This window comes from Mya arenaria, chromosome 17 (assembly GCF_026914265.1).
Source record: "Mya arenaria isolate MELC-2E11 chromosome 17, ASM2691426v1".
NCBI classification, from domain to species: Eukaryota; Metazoa; Mollusca; class Bivalvia; order Myida; family Myidae; genus Mya; species Mya arenaria.
In genome coordinates, this window is record NC_069138.1 from 20,469,183 (window position 1) to 20,490,646 (window position 21,464).

Genomic DNA, 21,464 nt, shown 5'->3' on the forward strand with positions numbered 1-21,464 from the left:
CCATATAACAAATATCACGATATAATGTATTTTTGTTCAAGCGTTTACATGAATACAATTCTTAAAAAATCATTTGCTAAATGGCAGTTCAACTACTTTGTCTAAGTACTGAACAGAAGATTTCAGTAGCTTTTAGACATATAAACAACCTATTAGAAGTTATTTTATCTCTTAAATGCTCGAATAAAGAAGGATTCCTTTCAGTTAAAGTCAGATGGAGACATCCATGGTAGAATTGCTACATCAAAGAAAGATTGTGTTAATTCTGAAAATGTACAACAGGAATACAATTGCTGAACAAGCGTAGGGAATCAGCGTCATTGCAAATGAAGGGCTTCAAACATGAAATTTGAGTTCGAATTAATTCCTGCTGAACATAAATATATGCGGGGATGCCCATTTCTTGAGATGGATAGGTCCAATCTCAAACAGTTTTGCTTTATTTTCAGTTCTCTAGATTCAATGTTGTCTTATAAGAAGTATATCCTGAATGATAGGGGACAATTTGATTATACAGAATAATATTAAGTGTAATAATCATATTAAAATTTACGCAAGGCTTGGGATATTTCCTGAAATCTAATTTAAGAGAAATTAAGTCTCGACACGTGTTTTCATCCCCTGAAGCTTTAAACAGATTCATAGAAACCTAAACCAATAACGTATTCAGATCACATTTGCTTGAATTCATCATATCACATTCTTAATCCTACTTAACCCGAGCAAGCATAAACTGAATTTATGTTTTTTTAGGAACTCCTCCTTTTATATATATATATATATATATATATATATATATATATATATATATATATATATATATATATATATATATATATATATATATATATATATATATCTACTACAGATATTAAGGTGACCATATATATATTAATCTAGGCATTATGGGGACCGCTGGATTAAGGCGACAAAAATTGGTCTCCTTAATATTTTCAGTCCAGATTTGATGTATCAAATGTCAATAAAAATGTCCATTGACAGTAAGTTGATAAGCTTGAATGTTTATTTACGAGATCATTTCATTGTTTTAAATCTTATTATCTTTTAATATCAAAAAAAATATTCTTAAACTTTTGTGTGTGTATATTTGTGTATCCATAAAAATAGCTATTAAGGCGACCAGGGAAAAAATCATAATTTTGGTCAAAAATAGCTATATACTCAGCATTTTTTATTTGTTTTACTTTATTTAAAGCCTATTGTATATTATCCCGAAGTTTCAATCCATAAAAAACAGAAATAAGGAAATTCGATATTTCGTGTACCACCAGCATCCAAATTTTCAAGTATACAGAAATTTAACTTTCCGGAATATAACGGAAATTTTCCGGGTATCTCCGTGGTACCATCTCCGTGCAATTATGCAGTATGGCGTTCATCTCTTACGGAAAGAGAATGGTAACTTGGTAAGTGTTTAAAATACATATTCAACGTTTTTTTCGTTTATTTTTATGACTTTTGTACAGTAGTATAAATCGTCTACCCTTTGGATGGAAAGCAAATGATTTATCCGGATTTTGTTCATCCGAAACTAAATCACTAGTATCAACATCCGGTGTAATTTTTGCTTGTATTTTGGAGAAACTCGATTGATTTCTAGCAAACTTGGTTTACCACTACATCGTCGCTTATTATTATTTGGTATGTTTCAATCTAAAAAGGGATTTGCTCCCTTAACATCTCAGATTTTAATAAATAAAAGACGAAATGATACAAATGCCTTACATTTTGTTTGTCAATGTCATGTCATTAGTCATTCTCATCACCGTTGAATAGCAGAACAGAACGAACACTATCACCAATTCGTATTGTGGCTTTTTGCATGTGTCTTAAATTCTCATATTTGATAATAAATGCAACAATAAAATATTTCCCTTATTCTGCCACAGTTATGCACCAGTCAACCATGGCCCCCAGGCAGGTCTTGTTTATACCGGGGATAGCAGGGGAAATAGGCCATGTTTTTACGTTCCAGGTGGACCGGCAGTGCTGAGTGAATGCGGTGTTATTTTTTTTGCGCTGAAAACGGGGAATGGGCCTAACCTAGGATGTCCCCAGGGGCATTTGACTGGGATCTGGTCATTTCGTAACCTTACCATTTCGTAACTGCTGAATCTTGGTTATTTCGTAACCATTTTGTTAGTCAATTCGTAACCGTCAAGAAATCAATTGCTCATATGGTAACCACCATTTAACAAGGTGATAAATAGTACACATAGCACCTCGTTAAGTGTATTGTTCGAACCTGGATGTATATGGCACAGCAACCAAGACACCAATTGGGAGACATTACTCAAATTCTCACTAGTAACAAGCCAATAATTTATGTTACTCAATAGTTATTAGATATATATATATCATGCTAAATTAGAAATGATTTGTTATACTACCAAAATATGTTAATTATTTTCTTACATTTTGCTTACTTATAAACAATAATTTAAGACTGATAGCGATGTATTTTTGAGTAAAATTACGTTTACATAAATGATCATTCATGACCTATTTCATTGACTTTATTTGTTTGAATTGTTTAAAACGAACAAAATTGTGTTCTGTTCTTTTCTCAATTGATCCATATTCTGCATACTTTATATCCGAAACCAACAAAAAACAGCCTAAAATTATTAGTTATGGTACAGTGGAAACTCACTAAACTGGATCTCCACAAAACCGGAATGCTCGGGATACTGGAATTTTATCAGAGTCCCGGTTTCCCCTTCTATTATCAATGTAAAAAAATCCCTACAAAACCGGAATTCCGGATACCGGACAAAAAATCGAGAAAATTTGTTAGTTGTCAACGTAATTTTACCTTACAAAACCGGACGTTTTGTTCAAACATGTCAAAATAATTATGTGTATTAGGAATTCGCGAATCACGTGTCACTTTGTTTTGACAGCCGGTACGTCTTTAAATATTACACCTGTGATGTTATGTTAACATGATAATCGATAATGATGATTTTGCTGTGGATTGACTGTTGCGCGATAATCAAACGATAATCAAACTTGTAAAAAGAAAATTGATTTAAACATTTATTTGTTTGTTGCAGAAAATAAAGAACTAGAAACGTTTTTTTAGTGATCATTTTGAAGGGTTGTTTTATCTAAAGACTTCTATGATTGAATCAAATTAGAGCGGTGCTTTAATTAAACTATCAAACATACTAAACAAGCATTAAATTACGAGAGATTCATCTCTTCCAAAGGATGTCGTACCTTTCCAGGTGGGTGTGCATTGATTGATTGATTGTGAGTTTGTGTAAATGAATAACTGTGAAACCATAACCAAATGTTGGGTTGTAAAGGTGTGGATGTGCATGCTTCACATATTCTCCGTCCTTTTGGCATACTGGACCATCATCAGACACTCTGCCATGAATGTTAGAGAGTTTAAAGCTATTTCTTATTTTCCTGTGTAACTATATTGATGTTAGATTAAATTGACGCCGCCGTGTTACTGAGTAACAATTTGAAATTGGGCCAAAATCATCAAGCTAGAGCTTTGCATAATCTTTTTCAAACTTCTGTGAGATTTCTGCCCTTGACAATATTTGCTCGCAGCCCCCCTTAAAGTTGCACTTCATTCAATATTTGAAAGCTTACGGATACACTTTTTTGTTAATTTGAGATCTTAATGTGGCTACTTCTAAGTAAATAGATGCTCAAAGTAAATAGATGCTCTGGGTGTTCACTGGGTGACAAAGGCTACCCAGTATTGGTTGTTTCTTTTTTCTGAAAAGATGTTTCTAGTGAATTGCCCTGTTGCAGTGGTTTTGACGCCACAGAACCAGCATAGCTCCATGACAGATATATATGTTTTCGTCATTGATGTCAGTACTGCTGTATTGGAGGCCTCACAATTTCTGTGTGGAAATGTCATCTGATACACTCATAACGGCGTATTTCTAGCATAGCTTTCACAAGTGCATGGCCATTCTCTGTCATTTTCAGATACACTGTGTTTTGTGTGGATAAGAAATGCAGAGTGGTACCACCAATCACCTAAGCCACCATTCCCCTAACAGACAATAGGCTCATGGGGACAGTTCCTGCAATTTACAGAAAAGCTCTCAATTGTAGCCCTACGAACTTCAGGTAAGCAATAAATCTGGACTTCAAGATATCTCTGTTCTCAATGTAAGTTTATACTTCATTTGAACAAAACATAGGGCCGAATTCAGAACAATCACTCTCACTCACACTCAATGAGTTAATCCTCTGTAATCACATAACGGTCGAAATATTTTCGAGTGAAAGGTATATCCGAATTCACAGGTGTGAGTGGGACATTTGTGAGTGCTCGGCTAGGCCACTTGAACCGCCCTCGAGGATTGGTTGTGAATAGGAATTGAATGAGTGTATGTGAAAAAAGTACATGGCAAGTAGAAAAGATGAAATATATCAAATATTTGGAACAAATAAGGGACATGCTCGTTCCCAGACAATATTTAAGAGACCGGGATAATCCATTGAAGTACATGTTCATTCAATAACGTGGCCATCTATAAACAAAACAAATTCAAAAGGATGCGCCTATCATATATTTGTTTTGTTTCGCAATGATCTTGAACCCCCAGCAATGTTGATGTTTGCAATTCATCAATGGCTGCAAAGACAGGCAGCTAAAGGTACGTGAAGTTAGCATCCTAGCGGCATGAAGTTAGCGGCCTAGCGGCGTGAGGTTGGCGGACTAGCGGCCTAAATTTGTTATCTATTTCAAGGTTCAATGGTTTAAATGGAAAATAAGATAAATCAATGTTTTTAGTCGTACATTAGCGGCCTTAAATTGTTTTCTACTTCAGAGCATTTTTATATGAGTTTTCTTCTAAAACAATGCTAAAATAATTGTTTTCCTATGCAAAATACATCACGCTTGAGCGGTCTTGGGGCGTGAACTTGGCGGCCTGGTGGTCTAGCCCCTAAAAATCCCCAAGACTCAATCCAGCAGCCCATGAAAAGGGGGAAATGCTGATATTCGCTAAAGGATGTCGATTTATGAAAAGGACATTTAATTTATCATTGTTTTAGAAAAGAACGCATATAAAATGCTTTGGAATAGGAAACAATTTTAGGCCGCTAGTCACATGAGGCGGCTAGGCTGCCAGGCCGCTAACTTGACGCCGCTAGGCCATTTCATAGCGTGGTAAGGGAATTGATATGTATTTTCCAGCCTACTTTCAGCTGGATTATTATTACTATTATTATTATTATTATTATTATTATCATTTTCATCATCAGCAGCAGCACCACCACCAGCAGCAGCACCACCAACACCAACACCACCATATCATCATCAACATCATCATTATTATTATTATTATTATTATTATTATTATTATCGTCATCTTCATCCATTTTCCCCTACATTTCTTGAGTTGTTTTTCACTCCGAGGTGTTATTTCCCCATAAGAAGTAGATTCATTCGCTAATTCTATCCATCTGCTATTTTTTCAACTTCCATTTTTTCAACTTCCATATATTATTTTCAAACGCCCAAGACCTCTTTATGTAGAATACATAAGCAAGATTATATATGAATACATATTTGAATTACGTGATACAATGGAAAACGGCTATATATTTAAAACAGCAACAACAACGACAACAAAAAACATGCATTTAAACGTATTTTGCAACAGTTATTTACAACACAAAACGTTTATTTTTATTAACCAATTGTTTTAAAATGTAAATTTCAGTTTCAGAATAACACTTATTATCATTTGTTTGTTGCCATAACTAACAATAAGGTACTCAAATCTCAAATAAACATATGTTTACAATGTATAATGTAAACATCACCATAGTCAAACAGATAATCCGATATGATCATGTTAACATACGTGTATAATTATATACTGTATTGCTCGCTTGATGAAGTGGAGTGTTAGCGAGGCGTGTGAATACAAACAGATCACTTGAGTGTCACTCCCCATATTCCACTCAAGTGATCATTTGAGTGTCCCTTACGGGAATGTGGTTGGAGTGTGAGTGAGAGTGGATGTTCTGAATTCGGCCCTTACAATTTCAGCATCAAAATCCAGGTTTAGATCCCAGACCAAACTTTGTCTCCTTCATTAAACTTAATTTCAGATGTTCTATAAGCCACATACATGTTCACTACTTATGACGGATAAGAACTTTTGCAAATTGATTATAAATGCGTTTTCCCAGATTTACACCCTCCTCTTGCAGATACTGCTGATGGTGAAGCTTGGGTGCACCGGGCCGGTTTTCCAGCCTTGTGGAATCAACATCTCCAGCTGAACTGGGGCCGGGAATTATATAAGACTCCTTAGCAGCATGGTGAGCTTTTGCTTAGTTATTTCCAGGCTCATATACCCGGCCAGACTTCTGCGTTTAAGCTTTCCTTTCGTCATTTTTTTAAATAACGTATCTCAAGTCTTTCAATGAAATCACAACTGTGACACCTTTGGAGACTAGATTTAAATTAAAGAACCATTATGTGTAGAAAGCCTTTTGGGTGATTTAAAATCAAATTAGTAAACAGGATTCTCATGGTTCATGGTTTATAATTGGCCTTGTGGACCTTTCATTCTTTACTTTGGTAACAGCCGCTTAAGTATGTAAGAACGGGGTGGGGGGGGGGGTACAGATGTGATAGTAAACAGTGTTAAATAAGGTATATTTGTTTTTATTTTTTCACCATTTTGAAGGTACTGATTTTGTTAAATCAGGGATAAGTAACAAGTTTAACACAAACACTGTAACATGTTCTTTATTTCAAATAAATCTATAAATTATCTCTGGAGAATTTAGTCTGATCTCCATTTCTCAGAAAATGTAGCTGTCTAAGTGTCTATTCCATCAATGAGTGTCACTGTCTTTAAATTGCTGTTGCGGTACAGTTTAAATAGCAAAAGTTTTATGGCCCTGCTTGTTTGCAACTCCTCATTCATTTTTGTACAGCGAGAAAAGTAAGGGAATTCTAGAGATTTACTAGAATTATGGATTGTTTTTCTTGAGTTACACAGTACATAAGGAGGAATAAGTGTGTACACAACTCCTCATTTTATTCCTGTTTATTATTTACATATGTAACATAGATGTGTACAAGACTTAGAAACATGACATAAAAGAGCTCACTTTGATAAATTTTCTCAAAAAAAGATATCTTTACTGTTAAAGTAAGAACTTTTACTGCATAGTAAGTAATGTCTTCTGCTCATCTTCATGACATCATTACATGGAATGGAAACTTCCCAAGATACATTTCCACATGGCGCAGCTCATTTATATATATTGCTGATGGATTGTTTAGAAAGGGACAGTTTTAATTGGACAAAATGTTTTAATCGCCATTTTACAGAGTGCCAGCCAGTCATTGCTGTTCTTTGCATTGCTGAGGAGGACAGTCATGCCAACATAACAGTTTGTTCAATAACAGGTAAAAAACTGGTCTCACTTTACATTTTCAACCACTGCCAGATAATATAATCTTATATAATGATAACTCCTTCTTCACAACTGGTGTTAAATATATAATGATTAAACAAACAATAAAATGGAAATTATGCTCTTTAAACTCAGAACCATTATTGACTGTCAGATGCTACTGGTAAATGAACAGGTCTTGATGTCCTTTTCTTGAGATAATAACTATTTGCATATTACCCCGGTACTACTATTGTACATTCAATAGAAAATCGTCTTGTTTGTATCGTTAAATGGCTTTATAATGTTCCCCACTTCCTGATTCTTGAAAATTACGTGAACAAATGACAATCCTACTACCATTTAAAGTTTGATTAAATTTCGGACAAATGTGTTTGTTTTAATTTGCCTTCTGCTTAAAGTAAGGGTATATATACTGGGCAAGAAGTGCTGAATTTCATTGTGAATGACAGTGATTATCCGTAGTTTGAATTTGGTTCGGACATGTTTGACGGGAATTCAAAGACATTTTTTTGTCATCATTTTCGCATACATTGGTTCATTCCAAGATAAAAAATATAACCTTTTTCAAAATGTTCAATCTGTGAGAGTGCAGCTTTAATAGACCTGTAAAGACTTGTCGATGTGAAACTAAACTCTCAATCAAACTTTGGTAAAAGATCAAATGCGGGGCTCCGTGTGCGGCATAGACTGTGTTAATTTTTATTTAATATGATGAAGAGCTAGTTAAATTATCTTTGTTAAAAGTCTTCATTTGAAGCAAAATATGTTTCAATACCCTGTATGAATTTTCTTCACTGGATATTGATTCATAAAAAACATTGCTCCAGGGTGCGGAGCTATTTTTTTGCTATATGTCTAAATGGAAAAATCTTCTCCTCAGAAGTCAACTTTGTTCCCCAATGTGCAAGGCACAATCGGTGAAAATAATTTCAATAAAAGTCACTGATTATTATTATTGTTATTATTATTAATAAACTTTTACTATTTCAGGAGACAAACAGAAACATAGAGGTGCTATACATTCTGATGGAAAAACAAAAGCATCTCCCATCATTTTGGCGTGGCTCAGATCAAGAGGAGAATTTTAAGAAAGGTAATAACTGAGCAACTAAGAACATGCAAGTTGCACTGGTTAGAGTGTAAGACCCATCTCCCTTCATAAGAATTGATAATCATCACTGTATTAAATCAAGAAATTGAAACGTAAGTGTCTTGTCTTTTGCAGTGTTTTTGAAATATAATATAATAGAATTTTTAAAAAACTAAATTATTATTTAATATGATTGTGAATGTGTGATGTTTTCTTCTGATCATTCACTCTCAAAAACCAGATACTAAAAACATATTTGTAGATTTTTTTGTTTTACTTGTAAATATAGTTTTAAGGTTGTATTTTAGGCAAAGCCTTTTATTCTGCTCAATACAAACTTAAATATTGTAAGAGTTATGGCCCTTTGTAATTTTTAAACAAATACATTTTTTTATGTTTTTGTAAGCCCATTATTAAGGGACTTTTAATATTTTCACCAGCTGCATTATAAAGTCAGACCAAAAGTATTCAGTAAGTGTCCAAACAATAACTAAGTTAGAATCCTTTCTCAATTCAAGTGAGCGATATAGGGCCATCTCTGTGTTTGTCTGACTAAAAAACAATAATCAATCTTTGAGTTAAATTGACAAATATTGTTGTAGAATGTTTTGTGAAGACATACAATTGGATTACTTTTGTGTCAATAGGATTTAGGTTTCTGCACATAAAAATTATTTAGAATTGCATTTGGGTCAGGCGGTTCACGTTCGATATTACTTGCAGTATAAGTGGAAGCAGTGACTTCAAATTAATTACCAAACAGTTTCTGCTCAATTGCTTTGAGTTAACATACGAGTTATGAAACTTGGAATACTAGTTCTTGGTGGCATAAATGAAAGACCTTGTTTTGTCACATTGTCTTGTAATCAAGCACTAACTTCCTCTAAATTCTCTTCAGGTGATGGTTGGGCACACACAAGAAGACATAGATCACAGGTGTCTAGCCATATGAGTAGATAGGAGTGTCACACTCTGCCAAACTTACTTCATCAGACGAGCAGAAAGCTTCTCAAGATCCCACACTGCACACTAAGACATAGTCTTTGACTACAACAAGGTGATGAAAGTACAGAGAGATCCAATTGAAATCAATTCTGTGCTACTGTCATTTCTTCATTCTGGAAGTCGATGGACATGATTTATCATGGCATCAAGTGTGCAGTTTGCCGACTATCAGCAGTCTTGTTCACCAGCTGTGCAACTTGAGCTGGTAGCTTTATTGCTTGAAGCCACAGCATAAGAGGGGGAAGGTGCAGGTTCATCAAAAAGTCTCAAAAGTTGAAACTAGGAAAAGAAGTTTATCAAGAGTGTGAATCTATTTTGAAAACAATTGTTACAATGATTTGGTTTCCTTTGAAACTTGATACATACTATGAATTGAGATGCTTAAATAAAAAACCGCTATTCAATTATCAGGAAACTGCCTTTTTCATACTAAAGGGTAAATGATGTTGCCATTTCCTGTATGTATTTAAATAAGATATGTCTCCACAATTAATATTTTTAGGGAATTTTTCTCAACCTAATGAATGAGATTAAATTGTACAGTGTTATATGAGCTTAATATGTGTTTTCTCATTCTTTAAAATTGGTGAAAAATTGTCAGAAGATAATTAGACCAGTATCCATTACTGCAATCATACAATCAAATATACAGGGACAAGCCCACTAGGCATATAATATAATTAAACCCTGTTTAGGGGCATGAGGCAAACAGAGTTACTTTCAAACGTTAAAGCTGCACTCTCACACTTTGGATGTTTTGACAACCTTTTTCATTTTATGTCTTGGATTGGAACCATCCAATTTTTGTGAAAAATTAAATCCCAGATTTTTCTATTTAAGTTAAAACATTGATGTTTTTATGCACTTTTCTTAAACCGTTAGTAACATTAATTTTCGAACGGAAATATGAAATCTGCGATCTGATCTTTTGTCAGCAATCTTTTATCATTGGTTTGCAGATAATTACGCCAAAACTTGCTCATTCCAAGACAAAAAAAGTTGTGGAAACGGTATATCTGTGAGAGTGCAGCTCTAAATGTTTAATTGCTTGATTACTACTGTATTAGAAATTACAGGGATTGGGGCATATTTTTAGTGTTTTTATTGCTTGGTTTTGATTCATACAGTCATACTTTATTCTTCAGGGCACAACTTACAAATAGACAAAACTGGAAAATGGTCATATCAAAAGGTCAAAGATAATGCAAGTTGAACAATCATATTGTTCATGGCTTGTATTTTTGGTATATTTTGTTGCATATGCTATAGAAAAGTTGAAAGTTAAAAATAAATTCATAGTTGAAATGATGGCTTTGAATGGTATTGTCAGATGAGAAACGGCACTATTAAGCAATAGGTATAATGGTACTTTATTTATTTTAATCAATTTTAGATATTAAGAAAATTATTATCTTATTTAGTACATGAGACCTTTTAAACAGTTATTGACAATATAACAATGTGTATATGAAGCTTTAGATCAACACTTAAAGCTGCACTCTTACAGATTGTCAGTTTAGACACAAACTTGTCTCAAAATCGGCTGATTTGGTTATCATTCCTTTGATTCAGTCATATTAGATAATTCACGATAGAACCAATCAAAAATGTTTGGTAAAACTGCCGAAAAGTTCATTTACATTAAATTGTTTGTAATGCTTTTAGTCATTGTTCGTAATGCTTTTAGTCATAAAACATCATTTTTTTTAACATAAATATGATGAACTGCAATATGATCTTTTTTCAGCAGTCTTATATCACTTCAAATTGGGTCTAGACATTTCTGCAAAAAATACTCCATTTATAGACAAACAATAAAAGAGTACCAGTAGTCAAAACGATCAATCGGTGAGATTGCAGCTTTAAATACACCTTTTAAGACCGCTGTAAAATTCCAATGGTTTGCCTAAATCTTTAAAGCTAGCATACTGTTTAATTGACAACCATACTTATTGTTTAAAAGTGTCATGATATCTTTGTACAATGTTTTTATATAATTCATTAAAGAAGTCAAAACAAATTTGTTTATCTTGTAATTTGTTATCTATTATTTAAATGACTCAGACAAAAATGGGAACGTCAGTGCTAGTTCTTTTACTATTAACATCCCATGAAGTTTCTATTGGTGTAGCAGCAAGGAGGTGTTACATTAAGGATGCATCATTTAAACCAAATTATACATTCATATGCACATCATACAGGCGTGTAGCCGCCTATACGTGAATACGCGGCTGAATCCACATGATTCTGACAAAAAAATCAACCAAAGTTGCAGTATGCGAACTTGACTATATGAATCTAAAATAGGTTATTTTCCAGTACTAAATAATGCACAGCGGAACGCCCAGAATGCACTAGATTGCACCATGGTTTTCAAAATTTTCTGAGGGGGCACGCCCCTGAACCCCCCAGCACATTTATGAATTCACATGAATAGAGGGGTAGCTACGCCCCTGACATAATTGAAACCACAGTGTGGCTAAACAACACTATATGTTTATCATACGCAGTGATCTCCCATGGAAATGCAATCGTCAAAGAATCTGAAGGGGCTGTTTATATGGACTAGATTTGAAATGCACCAAGTGTTTAAAAAGTTGGTTTCAGTCACGAAGAGAATCAACCATACCCCACACTTGTTGGAGTAAGATGAAATGTCCACTTTCCGCGAGAAAGAAAGTACATTGAAAATGTTCATTTGATTCAATTGACTTTATCTTTTTATAAATATGTTGCAATACATAAAATACGTTATTTGTTATAATTGTTTACCTATGTTGAATTTTATTTGGCAAATTTATAAGAGATTTAAATATTAAGAAACTAAGCCGCTAAAGAGGATATGATTATGACATACTTTTTTTAAATCTTTCGAACATGAGTTTTTGAGTGAATATAAGCGAATGTTTCGAAAATGCATCTTTTACTTGGATTTTATAGATTGTTATTACGAAATAAAGTATGGCGAATCAAACGAAGTGTTAAAGCCAAGCTATTGATGGCTGAAACCCTTCAATAAATGTTGATATGTGCTAAAATATAGTCTTTGAAGTCCAAAATTTTGAAATGCGTTACTAACCCGATTCAACAAAAGGCTGTTGCACAATCAGTTGATTGACATAATCACGTGATAAATCAATAACTTCCATTAAGGTTAAAATATTCAACACCTTAGTATGAGTCCCTGTGGGCGAGTGGATAAGCGATCCGTTTTTTATTCTATGTGTTATCTGCACCCCCATGTGCTTGCTTCCAACTTGAACAAGATTAATTTTTAATACTTTACTGTAAAATGCAATTTAAGTATAAAAGAAAATCAACCTGGTTACTATTATTTCTGCAATTTCAGTACCAAGGAGTAAAATAAATATACATGTAAGTGTTTTCAGATGCATTACGAGCAAAAATATGTTTGATGCCAAAACATGAGAGAGTCTCTTTAAACGGAAAAGTTTTGGCAGTCAGATGGTGATAAATGTAATGCATAGCATCATCGCTCTGGAGTACGAGAACGTTGTATACAGAGTATGTTTTTACTGAACATGCGTCTGTTTATTTTGATGCCATAAAAGGTTTAAACTGTTTAAAGGAACTATAACATTATGAAACAACAAATCTGATTACAGATATCAGTGGCAGATCCAGGAATTGACTTAAGAAGGGGTACGTGAAACTCATGGGCTTAATCTTTCCACATCCGCCCCTCCCTCAGAACAGAAATTGAATGGCTTAAAATGTTGGACCGGGGTGGGGGTTAGACTCCCCTAATTTATAGTCCGAAATAGTGCATTTTTATCTTAATATTGTATTTTTTCCCGATATTGATTGAGAACGTATTATAAACGGACGATTCAAAGGGGTGGGGGACGGCGCGCGCGCTGGGACCGATCCCCCCCCCCTGAATCTGCAATTGATTACATGCATTAAAACCGTCTCCGTAGCCTATTGGTTAAGGCGTTCTATACCCTTCATTCAATTGACTTAACACTTCACACAATTGTTCAGGACCATCAGCCAATGAGGTTACATAACTCCATAATACAAGTTATGGCCCCTGATTGACTTCGGTTAAAGTTTTAGGCAAGTATAATTTAAGGGGAAGTTGGAATTTAATAAATAAAACTTCCATGGGTCACAATGAACCCAATGAACAATGTTCTTTTATCATGAGCTAACTGTTCAAGCGTTAACAGACACATTCCTGTGCAGACGAAACTTTTATTGTTTTACAAGCACAGAACTTGTATTTAGCATTTACAGTTTCTATATAATTCAACTGAAAGTTCTATTTAACCATAATATATCAAATATTAAGTCACCATTCACTAGCGGATTGAGAAGGGGGCGCAATCGTCTTTAAAATCGTCCAAGTTTACTTTTTGTGTCAATATATGAGAAGAAAATAAATACGCACATAATGCATCATTTCCGACTACAAATTGTTAAAAATTTCTTGATTGAGTAACCCTCAATCCTCCTGCAAACGCCCCTTAGTAACGCCCCCTTCTAACGACAATTCCTGGATGCGCCCCTGGTCATTATATTTTTTGTTTATCAAACGGTACACATACCAAGTGACTGAAGATGAATTTCATTTAATGAATGAGATGGTCTGTAAAAGATTTCCGATGAATATCCTATGAAATTTGCAGTCCTCCCGTTTCGACCGGTCATTGTTTGTGGATTTATTACACACAATTATATAAAAATACTATTACAAAGTTGTCTCTTAAGGTTACGGGAGCCTTCACTGTCAAAAGTAAGATATATATAATTTGTCCCCCTAATGCCATAAAATATGGATGGTCCCCTTAATGCCTCAAAAATAATATAATATATACACTGGTCTCCATAAACCCTTCGACATATATACCTGTCCCCTTAAAACCTGCAACATACTTACAAATTATTAAGGAGACCGCAAATTACGTATATTTTTTGTTAATTAATTTAAGAAGCCTAAATTTTGTACACATAATAAATGATCATTTTAATACTAAATTATCAACAAAAAAGCAAAAAAAAGTATAAAAGAAAAAATATACAAATTGTCTCCTTAATGCCGTAAAATACATACGGTCTCCTTAATGCCCTAAGTAGATATATATATATATATATATATATATATATATATTTTGCTCTGATCAGTTGTTTTTGTATCATTAAGCTCTACAAATTTTTAAACTCTTTGCTTAATTTGAATACTTGTAAATGTGTTCATTTTGAAGGTTAGACAAATTGATCCACGGATGACTCTAAAAATATAATAAATTTCACATGGACTTAGAGCACTACATCTGTTTTTGTAAACCTCATTACTCATTAAACTTACTCTTGCAACGGCAACGACAGAAAATAAAACTACAACAATTTCCCCATGATTCTGTTCTGTTGTACTCTTAGGGTCGAATTCAGAACATCCACTCTCACTCACACTCCAACCACATTCCCGTAAGAGACACTCAAGTGATCACTTGAGTGGAATAAGGGGAGTGACACTCAAGTGATCTGTATGTATTCACACGCCTCGCTAACACTCCACTTTATCAAGTGACCATTATAGTTTATATACATGTATGTTTACATGATCATATCGGATTATCTGTTTGACTATGGTGGTGTTAAACATTGTAAACATATGTTTATTGGAGATTTGAGTACCTTATTGTTAGATATGGCGACAAAAAATGACAATCATAGTTATTCTGAAACTGAAATTTACATTTTAAAACATTTGGTTAATAAAAATGAACGTTTTGGATTGTAAATAACTTTTGCAAAATGCGTTTAAATGCATGTTGTGGTTTGTTGTTGTTGTTGTTTTAAATATATAGCCGTTTTCCATTGTTTCACCTGATTTAAATATCATATACAATCTTGCTTTTGTATTCTGCATAAAGCGGTCTTGGGCGTTTGAATAATAATAATAATAATAATAATAATAATAATAATAATAATAATAATAATGTTGATAATGTTGATAATAATAATGTTGATAATAATAATGATGATAATGATAATAATAATGTTGATAATAATAATAATAATAATAATAATAATAATAATAATAATAATAATAATAATAATAATAACAATAATAATAATAATAATAATAATAATAATAATAATGTTACTAATGTTGATAATAATAATCCAACTGAATGTATGCTGGAAAATACATATCAATTCCCTGACTATGCTCTAAATAGGCATAAAGGCGTAAAGTTAGCGGCCTGATGATAATGATAAATTAAATGTTTCTATTCATAAATCGACATGCTTTAGCGAATATTAGCATTTCCCCCCTTTTCAGGGCTGCTGTATTGAGTTTTGGGGATTTTTAAGCCGCTAGGCCACCAGGCCGCTAACTTTACGCCGTTGGGCCGCTGGACTGCTTGATCAACTCTTTAAAACAGATGCTCCAGCGTGATGAATTTTGCATAGGAAAACAATTATTTTAGCATTGTTTAAGAAAAAACTCATATAAAAATGCTTTGAAGTAGAAAACAATTTAAGGCCGCTATGTTAATGTACATATAAAAAACATTGATTTATCATATTTCCCAATTAAACGCATGAACAATAACCTTGAAATAGAGAACAAATTTAGGCCGCTAGTCCGCCAACTTCACGCCGCTAGGCCGCTTACGTCATGCCGCTAGGCTGCTAACTTCGCGTACATTTATCTGCCTGTCTTTGCAGCCATTGATGAATTGCAACCTTCAACTTTGCTGGGCGTTCAAGATCATTACGAAACAAAACAAATATATGATTTGCGCATCCTTTTGAAAACTTAATATTTTTTTATAGATGGCCACAATATTGAAGTACATGTACTTGTGTATGTGTCAAATAACCTCCTCTCCCTTAGAGCTTGGTCAATATTCTTGAACTTTGTCTAAAGATTCTCAAATTGTTATCGCTCAAGTTTATTCCAGTAATTTCTGCTTCAGTTCATAATTGTCATCGAGATGAAAATAAATTAATGATTAATAATAATTCAACACATTAAAATCCATAATAATATATTGTTCAAATGTGATAGCCCTAAAACTTAGATATTTTGCGTGTACCCTTTTAAAGTCCTCTTCCAAGTTTGTTCAACATATGCCCCTCGGACAACTTAGTTACGTCTTAACGTTTTGTTTTATAGTGTCAGTCGGATAAAAAACAAATTGCTCAGGCCATGTAATTCTATTTAGCATGAAGGTGTCCTCTAGCAAATTTAATCAATTCAGGCTCCCTGTGGTTAGGCTTTAAAATTTGTTGCGATAGTGTCTCCAAACTATAGGGTAGCTAGATAGGGAGGTAGATAAGAAGTTGGCAAATTATTTTATCTCCCTTTCCTGTACATTTATTTGTACCAGTATATCCCCATTTCAATAAAAAAATGCTCCAGTAACCTACTTGTCATTTTTATATTTGTATATGTATGTGTAAGCGAAGAACGGACACACAAAACTGAAAAAGTTCTTATCACCAAACAGTTTTTACTGCCGATTAGGGTTACCAGCAGAACATTTAGGTCGTGTCAGCGAGATAAAAAAAATAACCTTGTATATGCCTTAGAATTGATCTCGCTTGGGTACGGATAAAGAGTTGGATAAAATTCTCCGAAATACGGGAACAGTGTTTTTCAGAACTATACTTTCAAACACAGGTCACTTATGGGGATCCAAATTTGATTACGTGAATATTTCAATATATTATCGGAACATCTTTAAATCTCCATTAAAACGTTTCTGTCTTTCAGATAATCATTTGGGGATCCATAGAAATTGAAAATTTCAGAATGTTTGTAATATCTTCAAATATAAACGATCGTCTAAGAAATCTTTGACAAGAATAAAAATACCAAGTCGTTACATCAGACTCTACAACATCAATTGTGGTGTACAATATTCCCGTGGTAATTCGACAACTGTCTAAACAATATAAATCTATCCAAGACTCTTTTGTCACAATTGTACGACAGAGCGTACGAACTATGATGCCCCTAGAGTACAATTGAATACAAAGGGACATACTAGAGAAGAAGAGACAAAAAATATGTAGTTGTCGGAAGGTTACCAAAATTCATAACAGACAGTCCCCTAGGCGTTTTTAAATCGAAATGAATACAGTACAGCTACACGGATGAAAAAATATCGCTAGAATTTCCTCCTATCGCTTGGCATGCACTATTATTCATGTTTAGTGGTAAATTATTCAGATACGGTAAATGATACAGGTTATTTATGTTACAATCCATTCTCTTATTTATTTGTATCACTATTATACAATAGCTTTATTAAACAATTACAACTACAGGGACAAGCCCACTAGACACATATTTCAGTCGCAAGTAATTCTGCTCTCGTTGCGTTCCTTGTCCTATGTTATAAATAGCAAGTATATCTCAAATTTGATGCCTTGCTCCATTAACGTGGATTCTTGTTGTTATATCTGTGTTCTGACAAGGTTACTATTCTAGGGTCCACAACACCAAAAACAGTGGACTTTACTTAGTTTGGGATCGAACCAGTATTCCAGTATTCCATCTCAGACGAACATGAAAATAAACCAATATGTCTTTTTGAAATTAGGTTTGCGACGAATAAACAGCTGTTATATATGATGGTTAAACGTTATTAGTATTTATTGACCAAAATAAAGATGCCTGGAATATCGCAGACACACGCCCAATTTATTTTGGTAAATGCATACCCTAAATCATTTTACAAGCTTTGTGTTTAAGATAATATTTTGCCTACAGACACATGGCTTCGTTTAACAAAATCTGATTAAAATCGAAAACGGCTGACTGCTTATTTACCATGATAAATGTGCGGCAGGTCTTACCTATTGAACAAAATCTAATTTCGACCTAAACGTTTTTTAGTTGTTTCTCAAAATTACATGGGATGATCACCTGTATTTGGTGAATTCTTCGAGCTCAATATACAAAACAAAACTCATACATGAATACTACTGTCAAACCTGATTGAATTCCATTTGAAACCATAAATACCACTGCGAAACCTGATTGAAGTCCATTTAAAACAATACATGTTATTTCAACACCTGATTGAAGTCCATTTGAAACAATAAATGTATTGCCACTTTTAAGGTGTTTAACTCTATAAAGATAAACAATGACTGTGGTGCGATTTGCTTTGTAGCTGTTGTAAATATACTTTGATGAAAAATTGAATTTTTAATTGTTTTAATTTATCGAAAAGGATGATGAAATATCGAACACAATGGTTCTTATGAAGGATGCCTTGTTGAATTTGAAAGAAAGGTGCAGTAAACACGGTATTTCGACCTCATAAGTCCATAGTTGATCACTGTAAATATTTTAGCATTCGCCAGTCAATATATGTTCGTATTCAGCTTACACGATTACAATCTTGTTATCAGTTATTGATATTTTCCATAAATGCATTATTAAGTAAGTAGCTAAAGGTTTTTCACTCAAAATTTATGTTTGTTACGCATGTGTTTGTATTGATTTTAAATACGAGTGTCACCTTAAGAAGACCTTGCTCGCCAACAAAAAGGACCATCTGCCAATCGGCGCCTTGCAATAAGTGATGTTAAGTTTCATTACGTTTACTAAGCATTCAAACCTCATGTTGATGTTGAAATTACTCTTTAAGCAAGAAATGGTTTCATTAGCTCTAATCAATATGTGAAAGAAGTATGTTCTATTAGTTTTGTGATCTGAGACAAGACATGTAATTTGGTGATACAGAATTAAAGTTAAGAAAGTTTTAAGAATAAATAAAAAAAATGTGGGTGTACTAATCGATTAATATTTTGTTTTAGATTTTAAACGTTTGCATCTTATTATATTCAAGTTGACTTAAGGCCGACTGAGATCAGATCGAAAAAAATATATTAAATATTTAATTGTATTAACATTTAATTTCTGTTTCAAAACAAATATCCCTTAGTTTATGGTGCTTATACGGTTTACGTTTTCCCTTCTGCTTTCAGTTGAATGGCTGTGAACATTAATGAAGTGCCTGTTGCAGGCACGTTAAAACCCCTCTTTGTTCGCTCCGCTTTCTGTACAATTCATATTAAATATCTTATGTTCTAGCTATTACTTGTTTTTGTAGCAGTGTTCAACTTAATTTGATAGACTAAAACCACTCATGTCCTGTTAAAACGTGTCCCATCAAAATTATATTTACATGTGACATAGACTCAAATGGTATGTACAGTATCAATATATATTTTCAATTAAACTCTATAAAGGAATAACTGTGTTGATATATTTTTATTTTTATTTTATAACGGTAACTACGGTATGTAATTGTCGCGAGATTTAAACTGTTTAAAATTAGCGTGAACAGTTGAAACTATTTTAGACCAGAAACAATCAATCAACAAAACCTTCGTTAATTTCAAAATTGCATTCGCTTAATCCAGTTCTTACGCATGAACTTGACTTTTTGTAGGATTTTTTGCAATAAGTACAATTTGAACAACGTCCTTGAACGTACTACATCGACATCTCCTAATCTGTCAGACGGTTTGAACTGAAAAGTTAACAATACAATACGTGTAAAACTGAAAGTTAAAAAACAACTGGTGTGTCCATTTAAATGATTAACACTCAACGACAGTGTTGAAAACATAAATTGCCAGTAAATCTTAGTTTAAAGGAATATTCTGATCTTGATACAATATCTATACGAAAACTTACATATGTCCATTTTATGATATATTTTGATAAACAGAAATACTTCACGTATTAAAAAATAGTACGTTAAAACGATTTAATAGTTTTATACAGATTGTGTTTATAGATAAGTGTTGATTCTGTAAACGTCTAAAACGGTTTCAAATTTAAAACGAAGGTTTGCGAACGAACGAACGAAATTTTAATCAATAAAAGGCCTCCAACCCATAATACAGTCTACAATGCAAATCAAATATAACAAAATACATATACCTAAATAAATAAGAGTTGTGTCTCTTTGTTAACAAAGTTAAGTGTTATCTATAGCTAACATTAGTTTATGCGAATGAATACAACTGTGTTAAAATTAATTTATGTTAATCATTCAGATTGCAGAAAATTTATCGACTACGTCATAACCAAACATCGATAGTGTATCAAAATAGATTTCAACAGCGGTAAACATAAAGGGTTCCTGAAAACAACGTACAACAAGACTGGTTGTTTAATTGTTAATTCGTGATATTCGAAATAAATGATTGTATTTTTTGGGAGAGGGGAGGGGGTTATCCCGAAAACAAACGCGCTTGTTTCAAAACTAATTTAACTGCAGTTTAAATGCAATCATAGACAATTTATTAACACTTCATAAAGAAAATTATTAGAAGATATTTTCTCTGTTGTTATTGCACTGATTAAACTCCATATTTCATCGAAAAGCATGCACGAAATATAGACATTATGTCCATGAGTATAATTATATCAACATTTATACATTCAAAAGTGGACAGGAAATCACAATATATAAATAAGAGAAAAATCAGTGGAAATATTTAAAGAAAATATAATTGTAAATATACCTCAACACGTATATAATAATCGTATACATTAAATACTTCAGAATATTTCCAAAAACAGAGATCAAGATCAGAGTCAAAAGATAAATATTTTCACAATGTGCTATGAAACATATAAACACATAATATGTAAATGCAACTACATTGGTAAACATTGAAACGGAGGTCGTCAATATTTGGAATGATTTTGTGTTATTGTTTCATGTTTCTTTTGATATTATTGAGAACAAAACTGTCATTTGAGTCGATCCCTTTTATACATACGTGCATGGCCTACTGTAGTCAGTTTTTAAAAATGTGTCTAAGAGTTCACCAAATGTGTTGCAAAAGGCCAATTTATGTCGAACAGTTTGCTCCTTCAAGACATGTATCTAGAACCATCACCACATCACAA

General features: G+C 33.2%; 1 long non-coding RNA gene across 3 annotated transcripts; it reads left to right on the top strand.

The window, feature by feature from the left end:
• The first annotated feature begins 1,359 nt into the window (after window positions 1-1,359).
• LOC128223102 (uncharacterized) lies at window positions 1,360-11,809 on the top strand. Of its 3 annotated transcripts, none has more exons than XR_008259289.1 (6): window positions 1,360-1,427; window positions 3,979-4,122; window positions 6,223-6,333; window positions 7,358-7,435; window positions 8,437-8,539; window positions 9,435-11,809. It is a non-coding gene; the product is annotated as an uncharacterized LOC128223102 (long non-coding RNA). The 3 variants fall into 3 exon arrangements; XR_008259287.1 differs by lacking the exon at window positions 1,360-1,427 and adding an exon at window positions 1,447-1,662; XR_008259288.1 differs by lacking the exon at window positions 1,360-1,427 and adding an exon at window positions 3,127-3,251.
• Window positions 11,810-21,464: the final 9,655 nt, after the last annotated feature.